At 46.2% G+C, this 15,724-nt stretch overlaps 1 protein-coding gene and 1 long non-coding RNA gene across 3 annotated transcripts in view; one reads left to right on the top strand and one right to left on the bottom strand.

Moving 5' to 3' along the window:
- Window positions 1-8,173: 8,173 nt before the first annotated feature.
- LOC128818393 (uncharacterized) lies at window positions 8,174-9,936 on the bottom strand. The gene is made up of 2 exons (XR_008440472.1): window positions 9,880-9,936; window positions 8,174-9,259 (listed from the first exon to the last, which is right to left on the bottom strand). It is a non-coding gene; the product is annotated as an uncharacterized LOC128818393 (long non-coding RNA).
- A 104-nt stretch (window positions 9,937-10,040) lies between these two features.
- MIB2 (MIB E3 ubiquitin protein ligase 2) overlaps window positions 10,041-15,724 on the top strand; it is a 51,444-nt gene continuing 45,760 nt past the window's right edge. The window contains exon 1 of one of the 2 annotated variants that reach the window (XM_053997650.1): window positions 10,041-10,297. The gene's annotated coding sequence lies outside the window, so the exon portion shown is untranslated. The remainder of the gene's footprint in view (window positions 10,298-15,724) is intronic. The other variant, XM_053997649.1, reaches the window with a different exon arrangement.

Genomic DNA, 15,724 nt, shown 5'->3' with positions numbered 1-15,724 from the left:
ATTACTGCAGCTCCTTCTGAAAAGCAGAGCAGCACTGATGGGATGTTTCATGGCAGCATTTGTCTGCCATGGATTGGGTGTGTGTAGGACCAGGGATAACCTCGTTCCTATTCCCAGATACTCAGTCCAAGACACTCCACTGTTCCAGACAGATTTACTGCCCAATTGTGTCTTTACACAAATGCCCAGCCCTGGGGGTTGCTGAATGCTCCAGCATCTCTTCAGGCTGTTTGTCAGGAGCTGGAATGTCCTGTCTGCATCCTGAGGACTGAGCAGGCAGCCCGTGGGATGAGGGGTTTCAGTCTCAATTTTGCCTTTTTTCAGCACATTCTTTTTTTTTTTTTTTTTTTTTTTTTTTTCCTTCCCTCCTGCACTCATTAATTACTTCCTCATGTGCTGATTCCTGCCTGAGAAAATACTGGGAGTTTTTGAGGTTTGTGACAGAGAGGAGTCTGGAAAAGGTTAAAATCTAGATTAGGGAATGTTTATCTGAGAAAGATTTGATTGACAGAATGTCTGTGAGCAGGCACTTTACTTTTGTAACAAATAACCTTACTCCTGCAATAAACTCAGGTTCAGATTTAACTCCATGTTTCTGCAACAGATCTAAGGCCAGTGAGAGCCAAAGGCTTTGCTTCATGCTTGTGCTTTACCAATGTTTAAATGATTCAGAGGATTCTTCCTCGTACAAATCCCCACGACATCCCACATCTCTAAAGGTCTGCTCGAGTATTTTTAGGAAGATACAGAGGAGGAGAAACCCCTGAGCTAAACAAATTGACCATAGGTGACAGCTCCCTTCAAACCCAACTCAAAATGCTTTGTGCCTCAGGGATTATCCGATCATCTCCTTTTGCTCCCTCTAATCCAGTGGGTGATCACATCTGATGACAGCTTTGAAATAATAATCTGAACAGAACAAGCAATTCCCATGGGAAAGCTCGGGGGGTGTGTACTTGTAAAGAAAATGCCACTTTCTCCCCTGTAGAACAAACTGTGAGTGTTAACCATCTGTGCAAGGAGTGCACAGATTAAAAAGCTCCAGCCTTTTAATCAGAGCTTTGGACTCCGTAGCAGGATTTAATCAGCTGTGGGAGTGTTTTCAGCCAGGTTATGTAAATTCTGTCAAGAAACCAAGTGGCTGAAAAAGATGGATGGATGGAAGGAATGTGCTGGGAGGAGGCTGCATTGTTTAGGGGTTGCAGTTTTATAAATCTACAGACAAATGTGCCACATTTCACACCGGACACTCACCCTAAAGGCTTTATGGGGTTTGGATCTGCCCTCGAGGGAATCCCACTCTGGGAATCCGGTGCACAAATGTGGGAGGGAATAGGGTGAGCAGGGGAGGAGGACTTTGAGGCAGGAGTCCAGAGGATGAGAAATGACAGGCACAAACGTGTGAAAATGTTCAAAGTGAGCGCCTCGATGTGCATGGATTCAGAGCATGAGAGGAACCAGCACTCCTGGAGCTGCCTTTTCCCACACAGAAATTCCCAATTCATTTCCTCCAGGAGCAAAAAAAGCCCTAAAATGTAACCATTCCTGGGGACAGATCTCACCTCGGTGTCTCCAAGGTTAAGGGGTGGGAGAGCTGAAGCATTCCTGTCTTCCCATAACAAGAAGTGACAGCTTCTAATTAGAATTCATTAGAGGCAGCCCCGGGGAACTGATGGGACCATTTTTCAGGATGTGTTGTTGAAATTATTTTTCATCTCACGATGACACGTTGGCTCAGTGCTCTGAGTTCTCTTCCCCAAGCCTACAGATGTCCTTTGAGTCATCTGTGCCGTGCCTAAAACTGAGGATATGAGATCCCAGAACCCTGAGCAAACTCTGAGATACAAGAGAAGGGGAATGGGGGAGCAAAATGAGGCAGAAACCTTGGGGTTTTTTGAGTTACAAGGTAAAAGTCATCATCTAGATGAGCATTTCATAGAAAGTGGAGCACAAGGAGATCCACAGTTACTGAATGTCTGGATATTTTGGCAGTTATCTGGTACTTACTTTAAAATATCAGCTCCCAGAGTCAAAGTATTTTGAGAGAAACTCTTTATTCTTTCAAAAAATAGTCCAAGAATTTACAGTGTAAAAAACTTCCACCTTGTGAATCTTAGATCCTTTGGGGGAAAAAAACCCATCTTTGCCTTTTAGTTCCACCTCATCTTTTACAGCTTGGACTGGGAATTTCCCTTGCTTTGAGTCCTAGACCAGTCTGTGATTTGGGTTAGTTTTTAATCAAAAAGCAATAAAAATTGGTTTCAGAGGGATGAAACCAAACAAGAAGGAGCGAGGAACATATTGTGCTTAGAAAATGCATCACAGCACACCCAGAGCCCGTGACTCCATTGCCTGTTTGCTTTTACTGCCTTTCCAAAGTTCAGGCATTTTTTATTAGAGCCAGGGAACATTCCAGAGTTTATTCCAGTTTATTCCAAAGGTAATAAAAATGCAGTGTGCCAGAAAACAACAGCAAACAATAGCAAAGGGATTTTTTGGTTTGTTGAAATGCTGCTGAATTTGCTGTTTCTGCCTCTCTTGGGGTTCCAGCATCACCCCCCTTTTAGGACAGACACAAAGTCTGCCTCAGCCCCACCATCCTGGATCATCCAGGCGTTCCTCACACCATCACCAGGCAGGATTCTGGAGGTGCAGACCTCCAGAAATTATAATTGATATAATAATTATATTATTTTCCCTGCTGTGGGTGAAGTGCCATTTGTCAGCGTGTTGTTGTGGGGGGAATTTGTGGGGAAAATAAAGAACATTTTAACTGTTGTTAATCAGGCTGGAGCCTGAGCAGCTGATGGTGGGAGGAGAAGGCAGCAGCAGCGTGGAGCTGACACAGAACACTCAGCAGCAGATCTGTTCTGGTCCCTCCTCCAGGATGTTCTGCTGCACCCTGTGGCTCCTCGGGATGGCAGAGAGATGAGAATTCCTCATGATCTCACTCCAGTGTTTTTCCAGGGGAAGCTTCATGCCTGCACAAGCGCGCTGTGGGATCAGCCAGCCTCATCACCTGGACACAGGGCTGCTTGGTCTGACTTCATGCTCTGCAGATATCCGTGACACACCGAGCTGGAAAGATCATTCCTGAGCACCTCGAGCTGGCATTTCTACACCCAAGGTGTCAGCCAGGGAGATTCCAGTCTGGTTTTTAATACCCCCACAAGCCAAGAGCTGAATTCATCTCTGCTTTGTCACTGTGTGTTAACAGTAGCCATCGACAGATTTAGGGTGAGATTTTAGACATTGCTTAATCACTGTTAGTTTTAAATAGAATAGACTTTCCTGAACCATGCTTTTGGGTTCTGAAAATCCCATTCAGCATGTTTCCTGCACATGGATAATGGGAACATGGTCCCAAGGGTTTTGCCAGATAGATGTGGGGTCTGAGGTTCACATCTGAATTCAGAAGTGATGAGAGGATCTGGGAATCTTCCTAAGGTGGATTCAGCACCTCCTTCCAGGGATCCATCTCCAGCTGGCAGGAGTGGCTGTCTTTAGTAGCAAGACTTTGATAAGGAGAACAACACAAAGCCATAGAAATGGAAACCAGCTCCTGTTCTGTTAAATTAACCTGTCAAAAACTCTCTCTGTGGCCAACAATCAAGCTGACAATGAGCTAATTATAGAAAGATCTCTAAACACAAAAAGTAATAGATTGACTGGGTTGTTACCTGCCTGTATTTTCCTGTCTGAGCAACCCCCAAGTCTTGAGGCACATTGTTGATTTGCCTCCCTGTGCGATCCCAGGGGCTGCGTGGGGAGATAAAATCTGCAGGAGCGCCTGTGACTCTCCCAGATCCCGTGGCTGGAGGCACAGCAGCCAATTCCCCTGCACAAAAGCACTCCTTCCAGCCAGCACTGCCTGCAAAGTCAACCTCAAGGAGCTCCAGCTCTGTTTCTTACATAACACTCAATAAAAAAACCTCGTGGGAAGCCCTCCCAGCCCTCCTTACATCATTTAGACCAGGAAAAAGCCCCTTTAGGGCAAAGTAATTCAAGCCCCTCTTCTGCAGATGATGCATTGATGGGTAAGTGCAGGTTTAGCCCTGCATTGAAACACCCTGAGGAGCACAGTGATGCCTTGTGAAGGCTGAGCTGGAAGAGAGAATCGACAGAGCTAAAGAATAAAGCAGGGATTTATTAAAGGATCTCTCATGGATCCACCTTGGGCAGCACCAGAGCCCAGCCAGGGCTGCACCCAAGATGAACCCAAATGGTCCCAAGAAATGGATGATTGGTCACAAAATGATCAGCTCTGCTCCATTTGCACCTTGGAGTTGATTGTCCCATTCCAGCTTCAGCCCAGGCACTCCCATCCTGCTTGTTTTTCTCTCTCCAGCCCACGCTGTTTGTGCTCCTGGGCCTGAGCTTTGGATCATTTGTCCTTGGTGCCCAGCTGGAGCAGGAATTGTTTTGTCTCCCTGCTCTGTGCACAGAGCTCAGCATCCCCTCATGTGAAGCTCAGAGCCACACACTAAAGCAGCAGAGAATGTGAAAAATAGAAAAGCTGAACCTGAGACATCAGCACAGAATGTGAAAAATAGAAAAGCTGAACCTGAGACATCAACAGCACAGGATAATCATGCTGAAATTCCAGCTTTTTCTCTCTGAAACTTTGCCAATCACCCCCTCTTCCCCTGCTCCTTGGCTGTTGGCCATGGGCACGTCCTCCCTGCCTCCTCACACCCACCTCTGCAGTTTGCTCCCACCAGATTCCCTGTCTTGCTGTGTGGATAGAAAAGAGGGAATGGCAGCGAATCCCCTTCCCTGGGCACCACAGGAGGGGGGAGTGGGGAATGAGCAGCCTTGCAGCGCTCCTTCCTCAGCATTCCTGCAGCAAGGATGGCTTGTCCCTCCTGGTGACCCTCCCAGGGCCTGCAATAGCACCAGGATTTCCTGAATTGGGTTTTCAGTGAAAGCCAGTGACTGTAAAAATCACCAAACCTGGGCTTGCAAGGGGTTCATCAAGGCCTGGAAGGGTGGGGTTGGGTTAGGTTCACTTCTGAAAATTAACTCTGATTTAAGGCAGGACCTGACAAGAATTACAGCACGAGCACTATTCATAAAATCCTTGTGTGGGGTTGCTGTGTGCAGTTTCACTTTTAAAAATTAACTCTGATTTGAGGCAGGACCTGACAAGATTTATAGCAGGAAGACTATTCATAAAATCCTTATGAGTAGTTGCTGTGTGCAGTTTCACTTTTAAAAATTAACTCTGATTTAGGACAAGATCTGACAAGATTTACAGCAGGATTCATAAAATCCTGTGTGTGCATCACAGACAGGGAGGCACAAAGACCCAATTTCCCAGGAATAAAAAAAGCCAAATATTCATTTACAGCCACACAGGTCTCGACTGGGGTACATGAGTGGGTTGCTTAAATAAAAAAAAAAAAAAGCAGGAAAAAAAAAAAAAAAAAAAGAAAGAGGATTGGTTTCAGGTTCAGGGCTGGGGTAATCCCACTGATTTCAGGATCACTTTGGGATTTTCAAGGCTCTGCTCTGCTCTCCCAGCCTTTAGCATTCCGGGGTGGTAGAAACCCATCCCATCACACAGTGCTGAGAATTTTAAAATAATAAAGAAGCCAAGATGCCTGCTGTCACCACCAGCAGCTAATTATAGCAGCGTGGACAGGCTTCCCTTGCAGGATCCCATATGCTGTGCACAACAAATAAACCTTATTAGGGAGGGAGGGAAGGCTGAGAAGTCATTTCTGATTTTGAAACCCTCTAACCCCAAAGTCAGAAACACTGAAACACGTGAAATAATTAAATAATTGAACGGGAATTTGCCTTTTTTTTAAAATTATTTTTTCTTTTTTTTTTTTTTTTTTTTCCTGAGGAAGTGGGCAGAGTGCAAGGGAGAAAAAAATTATTGATAAAAAAATTGCTAATAAAAAAAATAAATTGCTAAACTGATATTTAGCAGTTTGTTATGAGTTTCTTTTCTCTATTTGACTCCTCCTCCACACAACCTTGGGTTTTAGGCGCAGCCATCCCAGAATTCAGCCAGTTTTCCACCTGGCACTCAGCAGAGGCCAGAAGACTGATCCAGTTTTCCTAATTTTTCAGTGATGCTGAGCACTGGAGGCATCCTGCCCTAGATACTGTGTGGAGCAGCCACGGGAGGAAGAGGAGGGGACTCCAAATCCCCCTCAAAGAGCAGAACTGGCGCAGGATCAGGGTCTGTCCCCTGCCTGGTCCTGCCACCCTTAATTATTCTTTTTGCTACATTTCCCAGCTGTTTTTTCAGTGCCAGGAGGGAGGGAACAAAGAGGAATCCCCCCTTGGGCTGGGATTCTATTAAGCTGTGGTTCCGTTTTCTTCAGAGGAGAAAATAAAAGGTGGAACCGAATTTCCTCAAAGTGAATTCCCCAGGCTGGGCACTGGAGGGATGTAGGACGCTTTGCTTTGTTCTGAGGCTGAGCTGAGCTATAAATACCATCGGTTTTTCCCTGAAAAGTGGGAGCACACTCATCCTTGCTGCTTTATCCAGGTCACTGCCTCTGCAGGTGACACCAGTGGCTCCTGCTGCCTCTTCCAGGCTCTGCTTTTAAGGACAGGATTCTCCAAAACAATTTTTTTTTTTTCCTGTATTAAGCATGCAAAACAGCACTGCAGGACATGCACTTGGGGGGATTATTTTATATTTTATATTTTTTTAATATTTTAGAATATATACGTTTATATATTTCATGTATTTATAATTTTAGACTATATAAATTATCCATATAATTATTTTTATTTTATGCACTCATTATTTTTATATAATATACAATATCATATTCTATACTCTATATTCTATATTATTATCTATTATATATGATTATTGTACTATTATATATTATATATATTCTAAATATATAATTATATATTTTAATATATATTATATATATTGTACTATTATATTTATAATATAGAATACATAAATATATATTATAATTATATATTCTAATATATATATTATATATATTGTACTATTATATATTTACTTATGTACCTATTATATATTTATATATTATATCTTTGTATTTTTATATTTTATTTTTACATATCTCTATATATATAGATAGATATATGTAGAGATATATATTTTTAAAAAATATATTTTATAGAGATATTTTATACCTCTACAGATCCCGAAAACACATTTTGGACAGCCTGAATAGAAATATATATTTATAATTATATAGGCTAAAATATATTTTTATCCCACCAATACATTTTGATCTGACGAAACATTCACCTCCAAAGAACATCACAAAGGGATCAAGTGGCCCAAGTTGGGCCAGGTCTGGAAGGTGCAAAATATTAAGGAGATTTCTTTGAGGGGGGGGAGAAAAAAAACCGATTTTTTCCCTCCCACAAAGAAAAAAAAAATAAGATAAATCCACATAGGCTGGCTGCCAGAAGGTGCTGAAGGAAGCCCGTGAATATTTCTGTGAACAGCGGCATCCAGTGGGTAAAGAAATATTCCTGCTGTTACCCTCGGAAAAACGGGATAAGGGCAGAGCTTTCTCCCCAGTATTCAGTGCTGGGCAACGCCAGCAGCAAACGCTGCAATGCCCAAATTTTCCTTAATGTTCAAGCTGAGTTTTCATTGCTGCGTTTTGACCCAGTGATTTTTTTGGGCTGATGATGCCTGAGAAGGTAACTTTGCAATCAGTCAATTTTATTTTTTAAAAGAGAGAGTAGCTTGATTTTTTTTTTTTAATTTTAAACAATTAATTTTAATTTTTAATGTTGTTTTTAGCTTGAATTTTAATTAATTTCAATTTTAAAAGATTTAGGTTTTAATTTTTATTTTTTTAACAGCGATTAGCTTGAATTTTAATTACTTTCAATTTAAAAAGATTTCGGTTTTAATTTTTATTTTTTAAACAGAGATTAGCTTGAATTTTAATTACCTTCAATTTTAAAAGATTTCGGTTTTAATTTTTTTTTTTTAACAGCAATTAGGTTGAATTTTAATTACTTTCAATTTAAAAATATTTCGGTTTTGATTTTTATTTTTTAAACAGAGATTAGCTTGAATTCTAAGTTTTAAAATATTTCGTTTTTATTTTTTTTTTTTTAAGAGAAATTAGCTTAGGAAAAAACCCCCAACCCGACATAACTCAGAGCCTGGATGTGCAAGCTTAGAACAAGCACTGGCAAAAATAAGTCCTGAATTATCTCAGTATTTATTGAGTGAGCCCAAAACTCTATGAATGGATCTTCACAACTGCCCTCACCTGCATTCATTTTTATATTTACATTAACATAACTAATTTTTACACTTACATTAACACAAATTCATTTTTACATTTATATTAACATAAATAATTTTCACATTTACACTAACACAAATTCATTTTTACATTTACATTAACACAAATAATCTTTACACTTACATTAACACAAATTCATCTTTACATTTACATAAATAATTTTTACCTTTACACTAACACAAATTCATTTTTACGTTTACATTAACATAAACAATTTTTACCTTTACATTAACACAAATTCATTTTTACATTTACATCAACATAAACAATTTTTACCTTTACATTAACACAAATTCATTTTTACCTTTACATTAACATAAATCTGCCTGGCAAAAATCAAGCTGAGGGAGGGAACACCAGAGCATGCTCAGACCCACTGAGCACATCCCAAAATATTCCCTAGCGCTCGCTTTTCACCCTCTGGCCATGAAATGCATGAAATGCATGAAATGCATGAAATGCAGCAGTGTAGGGACCAAGGCAGATCAATCCCCTCACTCCGAGCTCACAAATTCACATTTTTCCAGTCTGTGTGTTTAGCTGGCCTGGCCAGCATCACTTTTTACGCAACACAGAGGGCAAGGGACACCGAGTCCTCGTGTTTTTATCGAGTGGCAGTGACGAGCTTGTTTTTGGACAGGTCCTTTGTAGCCTGTAGCCACCAAACTCAGGGTAACAGCTGCTGTGCCCTGACACTGTCTCCGAAATTTGCTCTCCTCCGTCTCCACGAGCCCCAGGCGATGCTGCTGCCCGATGCTCTTCTTCCCTCTGCATCACTTCAGGGCTCTGGTGGTGCTGGGGTGGCACGAGGGATGTTTTTTGTGACCTTGCTGCCATACTCCTCATGTTCTATCCGGCTCATATTCCATACGAGTGCAGGGCATTAATGCTGGCAAGGTTTTACCTCGCTTAACCAGAGTTTTCAAGGTGTCTCTGAGCTCAGCGGGGGCAAAATTCAGCGGAGTTTGTGCGTCCTGCACCTGACAGGAGAGAGTCACATGAGCACTGTCATCACTGTTATCGTCACAGACACGACAAAAACTCCTGAATTGCCTCTGAAGGTAATTATAAAAGCAGCAGTCCTATGCTTTAAGGTTCAAGGCCAGGCTGGATGGAGCAACCTGGCCTAGTGGAAGGTGTCCCTGTCCACAACAGGGGGTTGGAGCTGGGGGATCTTTAAGGTCGCCTCCAACCCAACCCAACCCAACCCAACCCAACCCAACCCACTCCACGATTCAGGCGTTCAGATTCACCTGTGGTGGCACTTCAGCCACCCGCGATCTCATTCCAGGCAGAAGGCTGGGACAGGAGGAGGATTTCAAAGCAGGGACACCTTCCACTATCCCAGCTTGCTCCGAGACTTCCAGGGATGGCTGATCTACACCTCTCCCAGTGCCTCACCCCCTTCAAAGGGCAGAATTTCCCCCTAATACCCAACTCATTTAACATCCAATCCCCCTAAACCGAGGACTTGTTGGACTGAGTGATCCTAAACATCCCAAACACGCAAGCCACGAGCATCCCTCCCTCATCCCTCCCGCGGCCTGCGCGGCCGCTCCGCCCGGCCAAACCGGGCACTGCCCCGAACCTTTCCCCTCACCCCCGAGCCGAGACGGGCCTGGGGGTCCAGGCGGGCTCCCCTTGGGCTCCCCCGCGGCCTCCCGGGAGTTGTAGTCGGAGCGCCCGGAGCGGAACTACGGCTCCCGGCTGCCCGCGGGAGCGCAGGCGGGGCGGCCCCGGGGCCGAGCTGCGGCTGCGGCAGCGGCACCGCGGGGACGCGGCGGCCGCGGGGACACGGCCCGGCTCCGGGGACACGGCCCGGCTCAGGGCTTGGAGAGGGGCTTTGCCACAGGCACACCGGGAGGTACCGGCATAAGGGCGGATCCCAGCCCCGCTGCCCAGCTTCGCCCGCGTTCTCCGCCCGCCCGGGCGCGGCTGTGGGGATGGAGGAGGGACGGCGGCGAGCGCAGCGCCGGGCTTGTGGCTCTGGGGATCCTCGGCTCTGCCTTGGCGCTGAGGTACGTGCCTGGCTTTTCCCCTCAGGGATCGTTCCCCTCGGGATGGGGCAGCTGGAAGCGGCTCGGGTGGTTCTGGAAGCTTTAGCCGGGGTGGTTCTGGCCCCTTTAGCCGGGATTGGGGTCGCTTTAGCCGGGGTGGTTCTGGCCCCTTTGGCCCGGGTGGTTCTGTCAGCTTTAGCCGGGATTGAGGCCCCTATACCGGGGTGGTTCTGGCCCCTCTAGCCCGGGTGGTTCTGGCCCCTTTGGCCCGGGTGGTTCTGGCAGCTTTAGCCGGGGTTGAGGCCACTTTACCGGCGTGGTTCCGGCACGTTTAGCCGGGATTGAGGCCGCTTTAGCCCGGGTGGTTCTTGCACCTTTAGCCAGGATTTAGGCTGCTTTAGCCCGGGTGGTTGTGGCAGCTTTAGCCTGTATTGAGACCCCTTCAGCTGGGGTGGTTCTGGCACCTCTAGCCGGGCTGGTTCCATCACCTTTAGCCAGGATTGAGGCTGCTTTAGCCCGGGTGGCTCTGGCCCCTTTAGCCCGGGTGATTTCGGCCCCTTTAGCCCGGGTGTTTCTGATCGCTTTAGCCCGGGTGGTTCTGGCACCTTTAGCCGGGCTGGTTCCATCATCTTTAGCCAGGATTGAGGCCCCTTCAGCCGAGGTGGTTCTGGCACCTTTAGCCGGGCTGGTTCCATCACCTTTAGCCAGGATTGAGGCTGCTTTAGCCTGGGGATTCTGATCGCTTTAGCCTGGGTGGTTCTGGCCCCTTTAGCCCAGGTGGTTCTGGCCCTTTTAGCCCGGGTGGCTCTGGCCCCTTTAGCCCGGGTATTTCTGATCGCTTTAGCCCGGGTGATTTTGGCCCCTTTAGCCCGGGTGGTTCTGGCACCTTTAGCCCGGGTATTTCTGATCGCTTTAGCCCGGGTGGTTCTGGCCCCTTTAGCCCGGGTGGTTCCGGCACCTTTAGCCCGGGTGGTTCTGGCCCCTTTAGCCCGGGTGGTTCTGGCCCCTTTAGCCCGGGTGGCTCTGGCCCCTTTAGCCCGGGTGGTTCCGGCACCTTTAGCCCGGGTGGCTCTGGCCCCTTTAGCCCGGGTGGTTCTGGCCCCTTTAGCCCGGGTGGTTCTGGCCCCTTTAGCCCGGGTGATTTTGGCCCCTTTAGCCCGGGTGGCTCTGGCCCCTTTAGCCCGGGTGGCTCTGGCCCCTTTAGCCCGGGTGATTTTGGCCCCTTTAGCCCGGGTGGCTCTGGCCCCTTTAGCCCGGGTGGCTCTGGCCCCTTTAGCCCGGGTGGCTCTGGCCCCTTTAGCCCGGGTGATTTTGGCCCCTTTAGCCCGGGTGGCTCTGGCCCCTTTAGCCCGGGTGGCTCTGGCCCCTTTAGCCGGGATTGAGGCCGCACCCGGGCGCTGCTGCTGCTCCAGCTCGGTCGGTGTTTTCCCGGCCGCCCTGGAGGGTGTGAGCAGCCGTCCTGTTCCCCGACAGGTCCTGCAGGTAAGGCCTGGCTGGCTGAGCTGGGGCGGTGATTCCTGCCGGGAATTTCATTTTCCCTGGAGTGTGTGAGGAAGGAAGCTCGGAGCCGAGGCACGTGTGGCTTTTTCTCTGCCGCGTTTCTGAATTTCCAGTCTGACTGAATGAGGCAGAAAGGGCCAGACGAAACGCAGAATAAACCCAGAGAAGTTGGTGCAGCTGCACTGGAGGCACTGAAGGTGTTTGCTCTCATGTCACTGCCCATGCTCAGCTGCAGAATTACTTTCTGAATGTCACAAATTCTGATTTCTGCCTCACTGAGAAGCAAGTGAGCCCTGGCTCACCTTCATGGAGGTCACTTGAGCTTGGCTTTACTGCTGAACCTTCTCTCTTTTTGGCTAAGAGCCTCATGACATCCTCTGCACTTCTCTGTTGCTATAGGAGGAGTGTATTTGCTCAAATGAGATACCGTTTTTATTTCTCCTCTGTTTAGCAACTCCTTGGTTTCCTGAAACTGCTTGCTGTGAAGAATGATGCAGTTGTTCATCCTTCTAGGACCTTCCTCTGTGCTTGATTACCTGTTGAATTTTTCATTCATGGTTTCAGGATCTGGAGGAGTGAATTGTCAAGGGATGCAGCTCCTGTAAATAAACCACATCCCACATTTTTATGGTGGGAATGATGCTGTGTGACAAGTAGATAATGGAGATGAGAAAGGGGAAGCTTCCACAGCCTTGGAAGAGCTGAAGAGGTTCTTGCCCTGTTTTGAGCTTTGCTTTCTTCTCTGAGTTGTCAGTGTCTAGGTTTGTGTCTGGAGCAGGTGACATCTTTTGGGCACATGTTGGTTCCTTTAAAAAGTTCTTTTTTAACTTACAGGGCAGTAGTTGGGTATCAGGTAACTCTCTGTAGTCCCAGCTCTTCCACTGGTGTATCCTCAGTACCTCATGCCTGTTTTTCAGACTGATTTAATTCTGTGGTGGAAGGGCAGGAGTTCCTTCAGGCTGCCTGCAGCATTATTAACAGACTGTCATTTAACAGCATCACCACAGGCTCTGTTTTATTGAAGAGTTATTTCCTTTTTAGGCTTCACAAAGGTGAATGTGTTTCCTATGCTTTCCTCTTTGCACAGCTCTGTGAGTCACTGCCATGAGAAGGAGCTTCACATTTGTGTGATACTTGGCTCAGCACAATTCTCTGCTTATTCTGATTTTGCTGTAGAGCATCATATGTTTTGACATTTATTTTGGGTGCGTGTTTGGATCTCTGTGGCTGTGAAAATCCTGTGCCAAATCCGTGTACGAAGAATCTGTTATTCTCCTGCTTTGGTCTGCAATGGGCACTGCTGGGATTGTTTGGAAGGACTGGGATGCCTTTTCCACTAAAACTTTGTCAAATGTCTGGGAAATTGCAAAAAACTGTGGGAGTACTGTAAGTGTGGTGGTTGCAGTTGTCTCCTTCCCTTTTTCTTGGGAAGAGGGATGTCCATGGCTTTTTCAGCTGCCTTGATGTAGAAGTGGGTGGCTCCAGGAGCACAGAATGCTCTGAGCTGTGGCTGCTGCCTCAGAAACGAGCTCATCTCCTGCCTTGTGTTTGTGCAGGTTTGATTTTGCTGCTCACAGAGGCTGGTCCTGGTGGTTTCTCTGGAGTTGAAGGCTTTCTCCAACCTAGTTCAGCTCTCTGAGGTCGTGTTGTCCCTGCCTGTTCCCATCAAATCTGCTTGCCTTGCTCATCATCTCTGCTCCAGAAGTGCTCCTGGGCTCAGGCAGGATTCAGGGCTGTGCTGAACGTGACTGTGCCACTCACAGCAGCTCTGATCCTGCCCTTTCCCTTCAGTTGCTGTTTTCCAGGGATAGAATGGAGAGTCCTCTTTGAGTTCTGGTTATTTTTCAGGAATTCTAATTCATGGCTTGTCAAGGGTGTTTTTGGAGTGGCCAGAATTGTAATACAGTGCTCTCTCACCTTTCCATACACTCCCTGGAAGCTCTGATGGGAGAGAGATCATTGAATTCTCCTTAAACAAAGAGAAAGTGGAGTCTGTTGTTTCTTGGGAGACTTGCAGAATTTAAATAATTCTTTTCCCTGTGTACTAGTGCTTGAAATTTCCAAGAACACAGAAAAAGTCTGTGGAATATGGAATCAGTGTAGTTCCACTGATGTGCTGGCAGGATATTCTGTTGATTGATCTTAGACCTTGAGCCACATTCCCTGATGAAATCCCAAGGGAATTAGGGATGCATGCTGGATCAGGGGTTGAAACTTCATTCTTTTCCTGTGACCAGGCCGTGGAGAGCAGAACTTGGAGTTGGGATTGTGAGCTTTGTTCCTGGCTCTGCCACCAATCCCACGTGTACCTCAGGCTCCATTTCCCATCTGCAGAGCGCTCTTGGATTCTCCAGAGTACCCAAAGAAAACATCTGGACTTGTAAAATGCACAGACCTGGAGGTGAACTGATGGACGTGCTGCCCCTCAAACCTGGGTTGAGTAAGGAAGGCAAGAGCTCCTCCTCATTTGTTCTGCTCCCACAAGCCTGCCTGGCCAAAGGCATGTCAGGAGAGATTAGATTTAAACCTTCTGATCTGTGCTTTCTTCTGATTGCTGTGCTTCCAGAGCACAGAAAGGGCAAATTGCAGGCTGAAAGCAGGCAGGAGTGCAGTGCTGACCGTTCTGGGAGCCTGAAGGGGAATCTCAAGTTGCTATCAAGGCTCATCAGGGATCCAGCAGGTTTTATGCTCCAGCTCCCTCATGCCACACTGAAGGAGCTGCTTTTCATTTGGAAAAATTAGAGGAGGAGGAGGAAAAATTGTGTTCCTAACTCAGAGGATTTGTTAATCCCTTTGTGCCACCAGTGCTGAGGGTCCCAGAGTCTGAACACCTGTGAGCCACAGCTCTGTGCTTCCTCAGCCCCACCGTTCAACCACCTCTCAGGACACCAACCATCTCTTAATTCTCTTGATTTTTTTTCACTCCTGCCATAAATCAGGATTTTGATTTTTGAATGACCTTTGGGGACATTTACTGACTTTATGGACAGGCAAGGCAATCATGTCATTAGATTGGGGTTTTATGAACTTTTAAGTGCTTGAACTCAGATTTTAGTGGTAAATAGGAGTTGATAGCTGGTGTGAGAGAGATGCAGACCTGAGCTTTACCAGGGCTCCACACCATCAGCTCTGGGCCAGATGGTCTTGCCTCTGAGAAATATATTAGAGCAATGTCAAGGAAGAGCACAGTTGAAATCCACTGCCAAGACAGATTTCTCACTGTTGGAATATGCTTCTGTCTGATCCTCTATTTCTAGATGATTGAAAATAGTTCTGGAAGGGATTTTGCTGAGGCCACCTAGTCCATCCTTTTCCACAAGGCATGATAAAGTACACTGAAACCCTTCCTGATGGATCTGAAGCTTGTTCTTAGTGCAGTGGAGATTTTCCAGCTGCCCTGGGTGGGTTGTATTTGACTTTATTAAACATTTTTTTAAAAAATATTGTGGCTTTGTCACTTTTCTGGGCACAGAAAAGGGGGATGCAGGTGGTTGATTGTTGACCTCTTAGTGCCAAGGGCCAGAAAAGTGATGGTGATTCCTGGCAGGAAATGGAGAAGAATCACTCAATGCAATAATATTGAGTTTTTGTTTCTTTTCCATGGAAAGGTTTAAATACCATTCTCCCATTTTTTTTCCATGCAAAGACCTTCATTCAAACTGAGCAAATAATTGCTTTTTTTTTCCCCCTTGAACATTACCTAGTGGTTGTGTGTGTGGGCAGGGAGTATTTGTTTTTATTGTAAAGCAATGTGAGTTTAACTCTGAGATCTGCTATTGAGGAAAAAGTGGATTCTCATCAGCTGCTGAGCTTTTTCAAGGCTCTAGGCTCAAATCTGCAAACTGTCAGCTCCAATTAAAGCAAATGGCTGGAGCTGTTTTTTCTCCCTCCTGGAAAGAACACAGTTCATCAAAAGCCAGAAGGAAATTTCATCGGGCTCATGAGCAA

Source organism: Vidua macroura, chromosome 23 (assembly GCF_024509145.1).
Source record: "Vidua macroura isolate BioBank_ID:100142 chromosome 23, ASM2450914v1, whole genome shotgun sequence".
Lineage (NCBI taxonomy): Eukaryota > Metazoa > Chordata > Aves > Passeriformes > Viduidae > Vidua > Vidua macroura.
The sequence above is the reverse complement of the archived record's forward strand: the minus strand, read 5'-3'. Positions and strand labels throughout refer to the sequence as shown.